Here is an 18,379-nt window from a genome sequence, read left to right as displayed (position 1 = left end):
CATCTACATCCCAGACCATACTGCAAAAATGGAAGGCACACCACACCAAGGTCTCCACGCATGCCGACCCTCTCAAACCCCACTAGTTCTTCTCTCCCTAAACCTTTTCTCAGCTCTCATGCTATGAACAGGGACAGTGCTAATGATGCAGCCACAGTGTGCCTGGCTTGCAGACTGTTCAGGCCCAGGAACTTTCTCAGTGACACCTTGTCTTTCTTGGAGATCTGGTCACCTCCATCACATGTGCCAAGGTGCTGCAGAGCCAGCTCAGGAACCAAGCACCTCTCCTGCCACAGCTGCATGGCCAGCTCTCTTTCCTTCTTGCTTGGGAACAGGTATCACCATGACAAGTCTACGCTCAGCCCTGGTGCCACAGCGGAGGTTCTGCAGCTCAGATGTACACAAATGCACAAAGCCTGGGGCACAAATGCAGCACACAGGAACAGAAAGCAGGGAGAGGCGGCAAAGGAGGAATTGAGAAATGTTGTCTGGGGAAGTAGGGAAGCTGTTAGGAAAGCCAAAGCACTGTTAGGAGTGAGGCTACAAGGAATGTCAAGGGCAAAAAAGATGATCTGCTATTGCTTCAGTAACAGTGAAAGCATAAACAAGGAGAATGTCGGCCCATGGCTGAAGACTGACTGGGGCAGGCAATCTGGTAACAGCAGAGGTAGATGGATCTGGGGAACTCAATCCCTTGGCTTCAGCCCCCACCAGCAAGGTCTCCCAGGCCATTGTGCCTAGAGTCAGGAGTCCTGAGGAGAAAAACAACCAGCAGGGCCTGGGGATTGAGGCAGGAATTATTTCTAAGTGTACAGGATTGGAAGGGCTGCAGCTGAGGATGCTGAGAGAGCTGGCCTCTATCTCGCAAGGCCACTCTCTGTCATCTTGGAAAGCTGTGGAGATTCGGGGAGGACCCAATGACTGGAGAAGGGCAAATGTTACATCCCTCTTCCACAAAGGCCACAAGCACAACCTGGGCAGCTACAGGCTGTTCAGCCTCACTTTGATGATCAGAGTGTCATGCAGCGAGCCCCCTCTAATCACGTTTCTGGGTAAAGGAAGGAGAATGAGGTGCCTGGGAACAGTCAGCACAGATTTCCTGAGGGGAAATCATGCCTCACCAACGTGATGGCTTTCTATGTTAAAAGAACTGTATTTGTGGATGAACAGAGAGCAGTGAACGTCAGTTACCTCAACTTTCAGAAGGCTTTTGACACTTTCTCCCGCAGTATACTTGCACACAAACTAGGCCTCTATGGTCTGAGTGGCTGGACAAGCAAATGGACAAAGAACTGCCATCATAGCTGGATGATGGGGCTCAGAGGGTAGTGGTGAACGGGTAGCATTGTTCCTGGAGGGTTGGAGTAATGGAGCACCACAGGGTGTCTCCTGGGACCTCGCCTGTTTTACACCTTATGAATGAGCTGCAGGGCGAACTTTTGTCACGGTTGTACACGACCCCAAACTGAGTGGGCACCAGTCTTCATCTTGAGGGCTGCCACTGAGAGGGACCTAGACAGGCAGGAGCAATAGGCTGCCAGGAATCTCATGAAATTCTGCAAGGACAAATGCCACGTTCCTGCACCCAGGACAGACCAACTCCCTGCAGACATCCAGGCTGGGCACTGCGGGGCCATGCAGCAGCTCTGTGGAAAAGGACATGAGGATTTTGGCAGACCGAAGGCAAAATATGAGACAGCTGTGTGGCCAACAGCACCTTGGGCCGTATGAATAGGAGCATGGCCAGGAGGTCAAGGGAAGTGATCAGACCGTTCTGTTACGCACTTCTTGGACAACATGTACAATACTGCACCCGCTTTTTAGCCCCTCAGGACAAGGGCCCCCCTGTACAAAGAGATCCTCAAGAAGACAAAGCCAGGCTCTTCAGAATGGTGCATGCTGGAGGAGGAGAGACCACAGCCATAGGTCAAAACCAGAGAGGCGCACACTGGAGAGAAGCAAAAAGGTTTTTACTGAGAAGACAGGCAAGCACTGGAACATATTGCCCAGAGAAGCTCTGGTATCTGCAGCCTTGGAGGTATTCCAGCCTGAATCAAGCCCTCAGCAACCTGCTCCGACTCCAAAGCTGATCCTGCTGTGAGCACAAGGTTGGGCTAGAGGCTGCCTCAGGTCCCATCCACCTGGAAAGATTCCTCCAGCTCTGCTCTTGTTGATGTTAGGGAAAGCCCTCAGTTGTCCTTGACCATGGAAGTAACTCAGGCACAAGTCTGAGCAGATCAACTAGCTTTCAGGTCCAGCTGCACTCAGAGACGTCCAGATGCAGGGCTGCTTGGCAGGTACCCCTGAACAGCCCTGATCACTCCTTTGCTTCACCTTTTGTTGGGTTTTCTCTCCTTTACCCCTTTCATGTTCAGCCCTCTTAATATCCTCATACCCGTCCATACAAGCAGCCCCCCTCTGGTTACCCTTTCCTCCAAGGCCCTGGTTGTGCTTGCTTTGTACCCTCAGCTGCCATTTCTGAGATGGCTGCCAGGGTCATTCCTACCTAGGTCAGCAATTCCATGAAACCAGGACCTCCTCTTTTCGTACTTGAATCTGCAATTCCTCCTGTTACCTTGCCAGAGGCACCACAAGTCAGCATGCACCATCTACACAGACACATTAAGAGCTGACACAATGAGCTTCAGTGCGGGGGACCCTCAGAAACTTGGGGATTCAGCCAACAGGAACCTCATGAAGTTTTACCAAGACAAGTGGCAACTCCTGCACATGGGAAAGAACAACCCTGTGCACCAGGACAGGCTGGGACCTGAGTGCCTCAGGAGTGGCCTGAGGAGAAGGGCGTGTGTGTTGTCACATGAACCAGTGGATTGTGCTCGCTCTGAGTGAGTTCAGATGCCTTCGGGGTTGCATTAAGAGGAGTGTGGCTACCAAGAGAGGGGGCATTAGTATCCCCCTTGACTCAGTACTAGTGTGCCCAGAAGAAAAGCTGGGCAAAAGTCCTGGGAAGGGGAGAAACTTCCCCAGATTTGCTACCAGGTCTGGCCCATGGCTATATGGACCCTGCCAGGCACCAGGCTCCCACACAAAGCCCTCCACATGACGGCTCTTAAGGGCACGTTTGCTCTTCTCAGGCCTATCACATCTATCTTAAGCAGAGCCGATGGAGAAACCTTGCTGAGGACTTGGAAAAGCAAAGAGCCTGCTGTGGTGCCTCAGGGAGGAAGGCTGCCTCCTGTCCCACACGCTCTGACATCCTCCTTCTCCAAACAGTGACCCACAGGAGAAACCAGCCCTGAGTGAGGCTCACCAAAGCATCTCAGCGTGTGGCCACGCTTTGTGCTCTTTCATCCCACAGCACTTGCAGCCCGTCTCTGAAAAACACCAAACCCCAAAGCAACCCCCAAGTCCCAGCTGCCCGCACAGCTCTGCCCAGGGCAGAGAGCTGTGGGTGCAGGGCTGCAGAAGTGACTTCTCCAGGGCCCCCTTGGAGAGAGGTCACTGCCTTTGGCACCGTCTGCAGACGTTCCTCAAGGATTTCTCAGGCAGTTCTGGGACAGAACTGGGGGGAAGGGAGGGGACTGCTTTGCAGGACAGGAGGGGAAATGGCTCTGCTGCCTCCCTGCCTCTGCCATCTCCATGGCGATGACCTACTGAGCCCCAGATGACACCCGCTGAGGTCGCAGTGGCACGTGCTGCTGCATCACAGGCAGGTCTCCCTGGTGCCATGGCAGAGCCCTCACTTCCCTGCGAGGCCCCGGAGCTGCTGGGCACTGCTCACGCGCTCCCCACCGCTGCCCTGCGGAGCCGCTCCACAACCAGGAGCGGGGACAAGAGGCAGCAGGGCCACGTTGGGGCCCCTCGCCGACAGGCAGAGGAGAGGGGCACCTTGGAGTTTTGGGTGACGAGACGCCAAGAGCGTCCTTTGTCCCTGGATGGACAGGAGAGCCAAGGGCAAGGGGGCAAGCGAGATGGAAGGCAGCTGGATCGAGACCATCAGCCCCGACCGCGCTTCAGTGACTCTCCCTGGTGAGAAGGCAGTGGCCAACCTCCTCTGTTTTCTGAGAAGAAGCCTTCTTTAATGAAGGACATCCTAGAACTGCTAAAGCCCTGAAGAAACATTAAATCAAAATGTCTTATTTTCTATGTTAATACTGACAATTTGGTGAAAGAATTCAATGTCCATGTATCCCTAACTGAACTGTCCTCATTAGAATACAAAAAATCATGCCCATAGCTCAAAAAGACCCGCGCCTGGGCGAGGACCCCTCCCCTGAGCATGCACAGTAGTAAAATGGTGTATAAGCAATATTATAATTGTATGTAAATCACTAAGCAATCAGTGCAAAAGGGAAAGTTGCAACCCTTGCAATTTGTTTGCATAAATGCTACTTGGAAAGCAGGCCAGGGTATGCTGGATTTGTGGGAAACCACCGAGCACCCAGGCTTGCACAACTCCAAAAGAAATAAGCAAATGTCTCTCCTGAGTGTGTAATTATTGGCTTATTGCACACCGGGCAATGAATCCGCTTTTTGGAAAAACAGAGGGAGGGAAGGAAAAGGGAAGGAGGAAGAGAAGAAGGGAAGGAGGGAGGGGAGGAGCAGAGGAGGCCAGGGCAGCCCTGGGGGCCCAAGGGCTGCTGTTGCTAGGCAGCACCCGGGGGGAGGGGCAGGAGGAGACCACGTGACCTGCAGCCAGCACCGTTGCCAGGCAACGCTGGGCGGGGCTGCCCCTGGCCCTGGGGGAGGTGTCCCCACCCTGGGGTGGTTGGGCCTGGCCAGGGCAGCCGTGGTGGGGCGGTGTGTGGAGCTGGGAGTGTTGAGGAGCCGGGCCCTCTGCGGCCCCTGGCCCCGCTGCCCCGGCGGTCTGGGGGCTCAGGGGAGCGGTGCCCACGCCCGGGCCCTGCGCCCAGTGGCTGCCGGCAGGAAGGGGCGGCCGAGGGCCCTCGATGGGCGCCGCAGGCCGGACCCGGCTCCTCCCAGCAGCTCTGGCGCTGACCCGGCTCTTCGGGGCAGAGCTGAGGCTCTTCATGTGCCTGGTCTTCCCCCCGGGGGCTCCTCGGGAGCGGGATCCCCAAGTCCCCGTGGCTTGTGGTGCGGCTCCTGCTGCTACCCTTAGACCTCCTCCGCACGCCCCGTGCACACGGGCTGGGGAGCCCCTGGGCCAGGAGCACGGTCGGGAACGGGGCTGGATGAGGAGACAGGCCGGGCTGCGCTGTCAGGGGCAGGGCGGGGAAAGACCAGTGTGTAAGCAGCTGCCTGTCCACATGCGACTGGCCCCTTTTAGCCACTTTTCCTTCTGCTTTCCCTCACCTGTTCCTCCCCAAACCACCCTGATGCCTCCCTCTCCCTGCCCTTGGTTTCTCCCCTGAACATCCCATACCAAGTTCTGCACCATCCCAGGCTGCTCCTCCCTCCATCGTGTCCCGCTGCCCCGCGGGCAGTGACTTTCTGAGCCTGGCCGGAGACCTGGGGGCCCTTCTGGTGAGGCGTCGGGATGGGTGTCACCCATCACCAGCAGACCACATTAAAAAATACAATACTTGGCCCTGTCCCTGCTGGGAAGATCCTACTGCCTGGCAGCCAGGTGCAGGCCAGGAGGCAATGCGCGGCCCGGCGACCCTTGGCCTCCCCCGGCACCTTTGGCTCAGCTCTCCCTGGCCAGGTGCCAGCAGCAGCCTGGTCTTGCTGGGGGGGCCATGCCCCAGCTGATGGGGAGCAGGGGGCCTCCTGCCAGGCTAGGGCCTCCTCCTCCTCTTTGGTCCCTGGGGGAGGGCAACCGGGTACGGGATGGGCTGCCCCTCTGGGGGGTCCCCCTCCATGGGCTCCTTCTCCTCCTCAGGGGGGTCCAGCTCCATGGGTTCTGGGGTGGCTGCACTGGTCTGGAAAAGGGCGGTGTGTTGGTCCCAGATGGTTGTGCCTGCCTTTCTCCACTCCCACAGCCGCTTCGCCTGGTTCATGGCTGGAGCTCTGCTGGCAGGCAGGAGTGGAGAGCTCGATCCTGGGCCCTCTCCCACCACCGGCCTCTTAATGGCTCTGGAACAGCAGTGCTGAGGTCACTGCTGACACGAGGAGGCCGTGGTGACAGCATGCCTGGCTCGGTCCCCACCTGCAGGGGCCCTGCCTGGCTCTACCCCATGGTGGGAGGCTGGGGGCTGAAGGGTGCCTCCTTGGGGAAGGGGCTGTGGTGCTGGGGGCTGCTCTCCTGGAGACCCTTCCCATGGACCATCTCGCCTGGCCGAGGGAACGGCTGCTCCTGTGCCAGGGAAGTGCCTGCAGCCTGCCCAGCGTGGGCCATGGGCTCCAGCCCCGTCCTGTGCTGGGCACCTCTGCTGCAGTCGCTCCCGGGTGTCCCTGCCTGTCCCAGAGCCCTGGGCAGCCCCTGCTGGGGGCCAGCCCTCCCGGCATGGTCTCACCAGTGCCGAGCAGAGGGGCAGCCCCACTGCCCTCGACCTGCTGGCTGTGCGCTGATGCCGCCTGGGAGGTGGCTGTCCTTCCTGCCGGGCATTAGCAAACCCTTTTCCCACAGCTCTTTCCGCCTCCCCACAATCTTCTTGCTAATGGGTCAGTGCAGGAGAGGACTTTCCCCTCCCTTCAAGCCTGCTCAGCCCCTGCAGCAACCTCCTCTGTCGGGAGCTGCCTTTTCTGCAGAGGTGAAGAGCTTCTCTGCCAAGGAGTTTCTGGGTCCTGCCGTGCTGTAGCTACTGCTGTCGATGTCTTGCCCAAAGGAAAGAAGTGGGGAAGTTGTGTAATAGAGACTATTTTCTTCCCCTTTCTCATTCTGCTGGTATCTGGTCAGATGAGCTGAGCAAGGGCAAAAGGCTTTTTGTCTCCCTGCATTGCAAGGGATTCTCAGGATGGTGGTGATGATGCAGACAGAAGAGGCCAGGCTCAGTAGAAATGGGAAAAGAGCTTCTATAAAAGAGATCAAGGAAGTCAGCAGCAGGATCACTGTAGGATCATCACAGGAGTGATTAATGGTGGGCATGAGTTCACACAAGAAATTGTCTGTCTCACTAGCAGCAGAGAGACTTAGCTGTGACGTAAGGCACATGATTAGGGTACAAGCCACACATCCACCAATGTGGCTCACAGCTGCAAGGTCAAGATGGAATTTCATATTTGCTACTGAGATTCCTGCAGAGATTTGCCCCTTGCGCAGTACCAGGGGTAGACCCGTCTTGCCAGAAGATAACATTATGCACAGGCCAAGAAACCAAAACAATGAAGCTGTGCAATGCAGATCTACACAGAAACAGTGTACAAGGACACCGAGGCAAAAGACATGACCGCTGATGTGATCATGCAGCTGACATGCCCCGGATGAGCACAGTGTCCCTGTGGAGATGGTCCCCCTCACGCCGTCCCTTCAGAGGCATCCCCTCCGGCCCCTTTAGGACTCACACCTGGAAACAGAGAGGAGGTGATCCTGGCCTCTGCTCCTCCTGGCATCTCTGCTGCCCCACAGCCTCGCTCTTCAGTGCCGTCCGTAGCTCCCGCAGCAGTGTTTCCTCCAAACGCTCCCCTCTGGCCCCAGGCTCACCCAGCCCCTTGCTGCCATTTCTCTCTTCCTCCCATCACTAACTCCTCCCTCAGTCCCTCTCTCTCTGCACCTCTTTTTGCTGAAATCCCACCGACAGTTAATGGGGGTGGGGGGTGGGGGATGACTAGGACAGGAGATAGCACACACTCTCACCCCCCTCCGCTCTCTCTAGGCCTCCCGAGGGAAAAGTGGACCAGGAAAACCTCAGGCAAAGAAGGCCCTGAGGGCCTCTGCCTTTTCCGTGGGGTTCAGGATACGGAATTATTAACAGATTTCGCCTTTCCACTTTTCATTTCTTTGCAGCAAGAAATAGTGTACTCAGCTTTACACACTGCATTTATGAGGCATCATCTCCTTTCTGAAGTCTGGTTTCAAAGCCACAAGTTGTGGATGAATACCTTCCTTTTGGAAAAGCTCTGAAGCATGGAGTGTTTGAGGTGGATTAATGCATAGGACAAGAAGAGCTGGAAGTCACTGCACAAAACATCGCTGGTTCAGCCCACTTCCAGTTAACTCCAGCTCACATTTGGTTTCCCAGTAAGAGCAGAGCAGGGTGTTACAGTGTTTCCCAGCCAGCGTAAGTCTTTGCTAGAGGCAGCTCAATCCATCGCCAGACATGTTAAGATGGAATGGCAGCTTTTAGGCTACAGTTGAAAACAGGAGTTTGGACAAGCATAGCATCCCCCTGGCACCCCCCGTCAGTCCTACATCAGGCAGCTGAAATTCCATGACCAAGTCAGTCTCTTTCCAAGGAAAAATCACAGAGGGAGGAGTCAGGGTTCTCAGCTGTGCTTTTTATTGTTAAAGGCAGGGTGAGCTCGGTGGCAAGTATTTGGCAGGCAAACGTCCTCCACAGCGAGGTGGAGTCACAGCTGGCTGTGCAGTGTGCCTGCACATGCCATTCCAGATGTGTGCAGCGGTGCCCCGGGAGAAGGGTGGTGCTGCAGGGTTGGACATTTGCCGGTCTGCACGGCGCCCAGTGTCCCTGTCACTCTCCACCCCACGCAGTGCAAGGCCAGGGGTATCAGAAGGGTGGTGGCCACGCTGGGCAGCTCCCAAAGGTGGACGCCAGCCTGCAGGGCAGGTCCCGGCTGATGCTGTCCCTCGTGAGCAGGACCAGGCAGAGCAACGCGAGGAGCACAAGCAGCTTCCTGCAGGCCAGGAGAGGGTTAAGACAGCGGAGGGGAGAAATCTGTCTCATCTGTTTCCAGACATCACCTGCAGATGCCACCAGGCCAGCAACTGGCACCCTGCATCATGCTGGGCACACCACCCCCCTGCCCCGTTCCTGGGCCTCAGCTTAAGGGCCCAAGCATCTCGGCTCTGCTCTTCATCTCCCTACTGAGCCCAGAAACAACCAGCACCTCCGCAACCCCGGGAGAAGGGATCCTGAGATGTGTCCGTGTTGAGAAGGGAGAAGCTGATGGATGCCTTGGGACCGCCAGCCTGGGCATCCCACCCCCCGCAAACCAGCCCTGGCACGCCGAGCCCCATGCGGCAACTCACTGCAGCCAAAAAGTGATGCCCTGCCTCTTTGCCACCAGCTGCTCCTCCTGCAGGTCAAGGCACAGCAGGACACGTGTCGGTGTGGGCAAGACTGCTGGGCCTTGGGGGCTCAGACCCCCACCCTCATCCCCACTGAGACCAGTGCCCCCAAAGCCAACGGGTGCCCTGCACACCCTTTCTTCCCCAAGGCCCCCGTCGGGCTTGTCCGTCCTACCAGCTTCACAGCCACCATCTCCCGCATCAGTGACGTGGACAGCCTGGCAGCCTGCTCCGTCTTCCCCCTGTTGTGGGCACCACAGGCAGTTGGGGTGTGAGGAGCGAGCTCGGCCGGCATTGGGACCACCAGATGGGCAACAGGGACCCGGGGTGCTGGACAGGCTCTGCTGGGGCTGAGGCAAGGCACCCCACGCTCCCAGCATCAAAAACACCCTTCCCTCCACTCCCTTCCCACGTCAGGCTCGGAGGGCATTTAGGAGAGGCTTGGAGCTCTTCAGAGCTGTTCAGAGCTGCTTCAGAGAGCCAACCAGTGTGCAGGTTGTTTGTTTGTTTTTCTTTCCATCAGGTACTTTGGAAAAGGCACTGGGCCCTTCCGAGAAGGTTTGGAGGACTCGAAGGGAGGCTGAAAGCTGTTGCAGAGCCCCTTAGGGCTGCCCAGAGCTGTTCAGCACTCAGCAGAGGATTTTAGAGCTTGCGTGAGTGGTCGACCGCTGTTCAGGGAAGGTCTGAAGCCACGCAGAGGCTGTTGGGAGTGCTCCAGAGGCATTCTAGTGGGGTTGGGAGCAGCTTAGATGTCATCGGAGGAGGATGAGATCAGGGGCTCTGTTGTCCGGGATTGGCACAGCCCTTCCCAAGCTGGGACTGGGGACACAGAGACCTGGGAGCTGCACAGAGCCCCGCCCCACAGGTTGGGCGTGGGGGCCTGTCCCCACTCACCCCACTGTCTGCCCTTGGAGGCCCTCGCGTCTCTCCCGGAGGCCCTCGCGTTCTTTCCTCAGCACCTGGACGAAGGAAGGGCCCTGCTCAGTAGTCCACGCCAAGCCCACCGTGAGGGGGCTTTCCCCACACAAAGACCTCGTCCCGCCTTGCTTCCTACGCCTAGTACCTTCTCGATCTCAGCCTGCTCCCGCAGGGCCTCTGCCAGCTTGGCTGCTGACTGCTTCTCCTGCAAAGCAACCAGGCCACGTTGCAAAGAGCCCAGGTGGGACTGGCGATGCCCAGTCAGTCTGCAGGGCGCTGCGAGGCCAGCCGGGGCCAGGGAGGCAGGGACACAGGCGTCCTTGGGGGCTGGCACCACACCCAGCAGCTCTGCCCACCTAAGCGGTGTTTTCACGGGGGTTACAGACCTGGTGGAGCTCCTTCCGGGCCGCGTCTCCCTCTGCCTTCACCTCCGTCAGCTCTGCCTGGGAGAGAAGAGGCAGTGGGAGCATCTCGGTGGGGGGAGCTGGAGGACCCCCAGGGACCAGTGTGGGCTCTAGGCCCGGGGCCCTGGCTGAGACTGGGCGTCCCCAAACCACGCAGTCCCCCCACCCCTCTCAGGGTCCCTGGGGGAGCCAGCTGGACAGCGGAGCATCTGCCTCACCTGGAGCTGCGGGAGGACTTCTTTGGTCCTCTCCAGCTGCTGGGAGCTCTGGGCATGCTGCGCTGCCAAGGCGAAGTGCTGTGGAGATGAACCGGGGGTGAGGGCCAAGCGCGAGGGGATCGTGGGACAGCCAGAGGGGTGTCCGAGGGGGTGTTGGCACGGGGCTCTCGGTACCTCGGTGGTGAGCTCCTGCAGGGTGGTGCGGAGCTCCTCTTTCTCCTGCTCCTGCAGGGATGGGGACAGTGCTGGGGAGCAGGCCTTGGAGCCCCCCGTGCACACGCCCGGGCATCCCCAGCACCTACCAAGCCCCGGAGCTGCTCCTGCATTGCAGCTGTCTCCTGCTCGCTCTCCTTCAGGCAGCTCAAGAGGGTGCCGAGCTCTTCCCTCAGCCCCACGTCGGGCTCCTCAGCCCCCTCCCAGGAGCGCTGCAGCCTGAAGGGTTGAGGAGAGGGGAGGCTGCTGAGTGCAGACCCCCAGGGCAGAGATCAGGCACCCAGGCAGGCGGGTAGCACCCAGAGCCCTCCGGGACGGGTGGCAGGGCCCGCCCCCCACCTCCACCCAGCCCCGCAGGGCCCCCATCGAGGGCCAAGGCGTGCAGGGGCTGCAGACAGCCGCCGGGACCCGAGTCTCAGCCCCGAGCAGGATGGAGCCATGCCCACCCATCCATCCCTTCTTCCGACGCGCTGCTAGCTGCTCGCAGGACGCCACAAGCCTGCTCCTGCTCCAGCAGCTTCTCCAGCAGGTCCCGGCGTTCATCCTGGTGCCGCCGCAAGCAGAGCTGCAAGTCCTCCAGCTCCATGGGCACAGGCATGCACTGCAGGCCGAGGGGCCGGCAGCTCCTCTGGGCCAAAGGCGCTTCACCCCCTCAGCCCGAGAGAGCCCTTCTCCCAGGGGCCGCAGGCAGCTCGGTGTCCCGAATGCCAAGGATGCTGCTCTGCCCCACTGTGAGGTCGCCCCAGCCCGCCCCGCCTTGCCCTGCCCCAGGCTGCTGTGACACGGCTGCTCTTCTCTGACCTCACTGCTCCTCTCTGGCAGCACCGCTGTGGGGCTGCTGGAGCCCGAGGGGGACCCGGGGGTTGCAGAGGCCTCAGCCCCGCCCAGGGCTGTCTAGACACGGCCACCTCGACACCAGCCCGCGGGGACGTGCATTGGTGAGGGCAAGACTGCTGGGCTTTGGGGGCTCAGACCCCCACCCTCATCCCCACCGAGAGCTTGTGTAGAGAACTGGTACTAAATGCAATGTTGTCTCGACATTGCTGCTGCTGCTGCAGAGCTGCTACTGCCAAGGCGCGTCGGGCAATGCTGCACCGGCGTCCCCGGGAGCCATCCACGAGGTAAACAGCCTCGTGCACCTGCATGGGGGGAAAAGGGCAGAAGGTCGCCTCTAGGGGAACAGCATGTCTGGCACGAACTGCACGTACACATTTGCCATCTGCGCATGAGCAGGAGACCCCCAGATGCCCCAGCCCGTTTCTGGAAGGTTCCGAGAGGGCGGACTGCGCATGACAGTTAATCTGCATGGGAAGCGAGGAAGCACCTCCCAGAGGTGGGGCAAGAACCTATAAAAACTGCAGACTGGGTGAATGGGGGGGTCGGGGGGCTTGCTTGCGACGACTGAAGAACTCGAGCGGAGTCAGCGGAACCAGATGGGAGCTTCCCGCCTCTGCCCCCCACCCCCGCTGCCGCCGAGACTCCCAAGAGAAGAGGACCAACGGGACGCTGCTGGATCCACAGGTGGTGATATCTATCTTTCTCTCTCTCTCTGTCTTCCCCTTTTCCTCTCTTTTTCCTAAACGTGTGACGTGAGACGTGTCTAGTTAGTTGATTCCATTTTGCCTTAATAAATCTTAAAACTGGTTGGCTGGTGTCGTTTTCACCTTAATTCAGTCCAAGGGCATCACGAACTTGGTCGCTGGTCCTAAGGGGAGGGAGGTCGTCCTAAATGACTCCCTTCGGGCCGCAACATGGGAGTCCAGGGAGCCCTCTCAGATGGAGGCATCAACACGAGAGATGCACCTGCTTGGGGAGATGTTGCAGCATTCATTTCACCCAAGGGCAGAGGAGCCCAAGGCAGACACCTGAATCTACTCGGTGCTGCCAGCCCCCACTCTTTCTGGAAGGATAAGCACTCCTGGAGGAGAATCACCCTCCTGCTGGATCCACCCATGCTGTGAGGGGGGAAGTCTTGCATCAGAGGGACTGGGGTTTTGGCCAGCTTCCCTAAATTGGAGGATGGGACTTATGGATCTTTCTTGGAGACCGCCAAACACCTCCATAAAGAGATCAATGAGAGGGCAATGAATCAAGCCCCTCCACTGGACACAGTCTGCACTGGGGAACAGGAATCTCAGCCCTCCTGTTCTCTGCAGATTCTTGCAAAGCAGATCTGCGAAAGTCAGCCTGACAGTGCCAGCCCTGCTGGAACACTGCTGGCGTTCTTTAGCAGAAATCATCACTAGCTGGATCTTGTTTGCAAAGTGTTTTACACGCAAAGCCTCATTCCCTCGTCCCCCCCTCTTCTGTTCACATCTCTATTTCTCCCTGATACATTTTTTCTTTTTTCCCCCACAGGAGAGGCATTGCGAAGAAATGCATGTCTCTTCCCTCCTGATACACTGATTTCTTCAGTGAGAATGTGTTTTGTGCTGGACTTCATGGGAGGGCACCAGGATTTAAGAACAGGGATGGTGGACGTGTTGAGGGAAGGGGTGATGTGGTGGCCTAGTGGGTTGAGGAGATGGGGGACGGTTGTGAAGGCCCAGCGTGGGGGCCAGTGCCATGCTCAGCATGTTTGGGGGTGGTTCCTGGCCTCGCTCCGAGGGCCTGGGCAGCACCGTGCGCAAAGGGGCACCCAGTGTCACCCAGGGAGAGGGCTCTGTTCAAGCCCTGGCAAAATGGGAGGATGCTGTTGTGGGAGGGGGAAGGGGTCTGTGCAGCACCCAGCCAAACTCGAGGGGCTCAGCTGGGGCCCTGGGGAGCTCCCCACTCCTGGCCCTGCTGTGATCTCCCCGGGCACGGTCTGGAGCAGGGTCTGCTGGGAGTGACCTGTGCAGCGGAGCTGAAGGATGCTCTGACCCACGTGTGAAAGAGGCCCACGCTTGCTGCCCCACACGCGCACCCTCGGGCACCCCAGGCACAGGGACAGGGACCCCAGCCCTGCCTGGAGCTCTTACCCTTTGCAGCCCCCCTTGTCCTTGGGCCCTGGCTCCTGTCTCTGGACGGGGAGGAAAGCTGTGCCCCCGGCAGGCACAGGGATTCCCTCGGCGTGGGGCAGGGCAGCAGAAACGCGGCACCTCCCTTTCATCACTCTTGGGGCAGAACAACCAGCTCTAAGGAACGTCCATCACACAGCAGTCACCAAAGCCCAGACTAAATGGGACTAGTAGGGTGCAAGCGGGTAGAGCAGGTCAGAGGTACTTGGACGTTGGGCCGTATTCCGAGAAAATAACCCCGCAGGGGCCCTTTGACAGGCCTGGCCGCCAAATGGCCCCGGGGCCGCAGGGGACCATCAGTCAGGGCTCTGGTTGCAGCCCCAGCGCTGCCCAGCATCTCCCCGCTAGCCCCAAGTGTCCAGGGACAGGCGAGGGAGAGAGGGAAGGGGAGAGGGAGAGAGGGAGGGAAGGAGGGAAGGAGAGAGTAGAGAGAGAGAGGAGGGAGGGAGGAGAGAGAAAGGGGAAGAGAAGGGGGAAGGAGGGAGAGATGGAGGGAAGGAGAGAGGGAATGAAAAGAGAGGGAGGAAAGAGGGAGGGAGAGAGGGAGAGAAGAAGAGAAGGCAGGAGAGGGGGAGGGAGGAAAGGAAAGAGGGAGGAAGGTAGAGAGGGAAGAAGGGGAAGGAAAGAGGGAGGAAAGGAGAGAGAGAGGGGAGGGAAGGAGGAGAGAGAGCTTTCTCTCCCTGTTTTTAGTGCAGGGAGGAGGGAAGAGGGAAGCAGGGAGAGGTGGAAGGAAGGAGAGAGGGAAGGAAAAGGAACAGAGAGAAGGAGAGAGGCAGGGAGGGAGGGGAGGAGCAGAGGAGGCCAGGATGACACAGGGTGACTCCTCACTGGTCGTAGTTTTGCGTGTTGGATGCAGACCCAGCTGGATGGGCATCATTGCACCTGGTGATCCCCTACCGAGACATCTGTTGCCCTGTGGCCATGGATGATGCTCTGAGCAATTACAGGGCATTTCAAATGGCTCAGGCTGTGTTCAGGCGTGTCGCCAGATCCAGCCCATGGCTTCTCATTGAAGGTGACATGGACCACTCTGCAGGCTACCTTCCCTGGGCCTCCTGGGTCCCAGCTGCCTCTAGTGGGATTGCAGAGCTCTCACTAGCCTGCACATTCACTGCTTTAGCCCTTTCCCTCTGGATGACTCCACTGCATTTTGTGAAGCTCCATTCACTGCCCACCCCTAAGCACATGGTGCCCTTGGGGATGCCCTGTGCTCTCCTGATGGATCCATACTCCCTTCGAGAAGGACAAGCACTGGTGTCCAGCCATGTCATATGGGAAACACCACTTGACCATTCACGATCTCCAGGAGCACTGGGCACCCACAAGTGAGAGCTGAATCCAGCCCTCATTCCCTAACACATCACCTATAAGCTCATTGCCTTGAGCCCAGGGAGAGCCCCAGAAAAGCACCAGGCCCTTTCAGGGGGAAAGTCCTTGAGCACATCCTTGGCTCCAGCTTTTGAAGGAGAGCCCAATCTTCAAGCACTGCACTGGGGAAATCCCATTTATTACAGAGAGGACAGCTCTGACACAATGAGAGACACATTTACAGAAGACCTCTGGGTCAGGCAGACTGGGTTCATGGCTGTAAGGAAGTGGGATGAATTCCAGCACTTCTGCACAAACATGATGATCACAGCAAGAATGCCCAAAGCACAAGACTTGTCTGAGGTACTTAGAAACCACCTGTGAAGAGGGATGGGCAGCTCATTGCTGCTGCACGAAAACCAGGAGAATCAAGTTTCTTCAGGGCATCCCTGAGCTCCCTGTTCCTCATGCTGTAGATGAGGGGGTTCACTGCTGGAGGCACCACCGAGTACAAAACAGCCACCACCAGATCCAGAGCTGGGGAGGAGAGGGAGGGGGGCTTCAGGTAGGCAAATATGATAGTGCTGACTAACAGGGAGACCACGGCCAGGTGAGGGAGGCACATGGAGAGGGCTTTGTGCTGTCCCTGCTCAGAGGGGATCCTCAGCACAGCAGTGAAGATCTGCACATAGGACACCACAATGAAGATGAAACACCCAAAGCCTAAACAAACAGTAATCACAAGCACCCCAGGTTCCCTGAGGTAGGAGTCTGAGCAGGAGAGCTTGAGGATCGGGGGGATTTCACAGAAGAACTGGCCCAGGGAGCTGCCTTGGCAGAATGTTACTCCAAATGTGGTCCCAGTGTGCAGCACCGCACTGAGAAACCCACTGGCCCAGGCAGCTGCTGCCATTTTGACACACACTCTGCTGCCCATGATGGTCCCATAGTGCAGGGGTTTGCATATGGCAACATAGTGATCATAGGCCATGACTGTGAGAAGACAATACTCAGCCAAAACAAAAAAGGCAAAAAAAAAAGAGTTGGGCAACACATCCTGAGTAGGAAATGGCCCTGGTGTCCCACAGAGAATTGGCCATGGATTTGGGGACAGTGGTGGAGATGGTGCCAAGGTCAAGGAGGGAGAGGTTGAGGAGGAAGAAGTACATGGGGCTGTGGAGGCGGTGGTCGCAGGCTACGGCTGTGATGATGAGGATGTTGCCCAGGAGGGCAGCCAGGTAGATGTGTCAGCCTTGCCTGCAGTGGCCATGAGACAGTGGAGTTCCAGATCCTGAGTGATATGAGGAGGAAGAGTAGCAGAGTCCACACTCTGGATGTCAGAGGAGCAGACTTGGACCTACTGGTAGAGGGATCCTGTGGTAGGTAAGTCTGAAGGACAGAAGAACTCAAGAAAGGTGGCAGGTCTTTAAGGACAGCATCCTCTAAGCTCAAGAATGTCCCATACTGATGTCCAGGAGAGCAAGCAGAGATCTCAGGAGACAGAGTGGCTGAACAGGGAACTCACAACTGAACAACAGTACAAAAAGGCAGCACAGGGATGGGGAACAGAAAGCAGGGAGAGGCTGCAAAGCAGGAAGTGAGAAATGCTGTCCAGGGAAGTAGGGAAGCTGTTAGGAAAACCTAAGCGCCTTTAGGACTGAGGCTACAAGGAATGTCAAGGGCAAAAAGATGATCTGCTATTGCTTCAGTAACAGTGAAAGCCTGAACAAGGATAACGTGGTCCCATTCCTGACTGGGGCAGGCAATCTGGTAACAGCAGAGGTAGATGGGTCTGGGGAACTCAATCCCTTGGCTTCAGCCCCCACCAGCAAGATCTCCCAGGCCATTGTGCCTAGAGTCAGGAGTCCTGAGGAGAAAAACAACCAGCAGGGCCTGAGGACTGAGGCAGGAATTATTGGTACGTGTACAGGATTGGATGGGCTGCAGCTGAGGATGCTGAGAGAGCTGGCCTCTATCTAGCAAGGCCACTCTCTGTCATCTTGGAAAGGTGTGGAGACTCAGGGAGGACCCAATGACTGGAGAAGGGCAAATGTTACATCCCTCTTCCACAAAGGCCACAAGCACAACCTGGGCAACTACAGGCCGTTCAGACTCACTTTGATGAGGAGAGCGTCATGCAGCGAGCCCCCTCTGATCACATTTCCAGGTAAAGGAAGGAGAATGAGGTGCCTGGGAACAGTCAGCACAGATTTCCTGAGAGGAAATCATGCCTCACCAACGTGATGGCTTTCTATGTTAAAAGAACTCTATTTATGGACGAACAGAGAGCAGTGAATGTCAGTTACCTCAACTTTCAGAAGGCTTTTGACACTTTCTCCCACAGTATACTTGCACACAAACGAGGCCTCTATGGTCTGAGTGGCTGGACAAGCAAATGGTCAAAGAACTGCCATCATAGTTGGATGATGGGGCTCCTCTCGCTGCTGAAACAGTGCTGATTAGGGGGGGGTCTGGACTATCTCGGGGTCCAGATCATATTCCCTTTGTCTGGACCTTGGGAAATAACACCTACTATCACTGCTGGGGCAGTACTGATTTGTCAGGGCCTTGAGAGACAAGGGCAGGACCCGAAGAATGAAGACATATCCACCAGCAGAAACCGCAACAGTAAACAACCTATCGAGGGACCCAATAGGGAGCAGGAGACCCCAGACCCAAATATTACTATTGGTCCAAACTACTGTGTGAAGGGTGGAGAGCTTAGATTGGAAAGTATCATTGCCCAGGGATTTCTTTGTTCGGGGTCCCTCGTCGGAGGCACCCAGCCTGAGCTGTAATTCGAACGGAGTCAGCAGAACATCACTGGACTCGGACTGGTGGTAGCCAGCTCTTTCTCTCCTTTTCCAGCTTTCTCTATCTTTTCCCCTTACCCTTGTCCCCCTCTTCCCTTCGCCTCTCCTTCGCCTTTCCCCACCTTTTCTCCCCACTTTGTGGAAAATAATGTTAAACGGTTGTACGATATTTGACCGGTTTTAGCGTCTTAATCTCGTCCTTGGGATCGTAACGAAACCCCCCCGATATTGGATCGGGACAAGGGATGGGGTTGGATTTTAAATTCTGCGCCCCGATTGCTACATGAGCAAACTGTAAACCCTGACTGATAAAGAGTGAGCCCCACAAAAGAAAGGAATAACCCGTAACTCCTGGGTGAGAGACCCTCAGCAGCAAGCTAAACAATCAACCTTAAGTGAAAAATTCCAAACCCTCAGCTTTAAGCAACAAGCACCAAAGCACCCAAAGCTGTTTCCA

This window comes from Dromaius novaehollandiae, unplaced genomic scaffold (genome assembly GCF_036370855.1).
Source record: "Dromaius novaehollandiae isolate bDroNov1 unplaced genomic scaffold, bDroNov1.hap1 HAP1_SCAFFOLD_30, whole genome shotgun sequence".
NCBI classification, from domain to species: Eukaryota; Metazoa; Chordata; class Aves; order Casuariiformes; family Dromaiidae; genus Dromaius; species Dromaius novaehollandiae.
The sequence above is the reverse complement of the archived record's forward strand: the minus strand, read 5'-3'. Positions refer to the sequence as shown.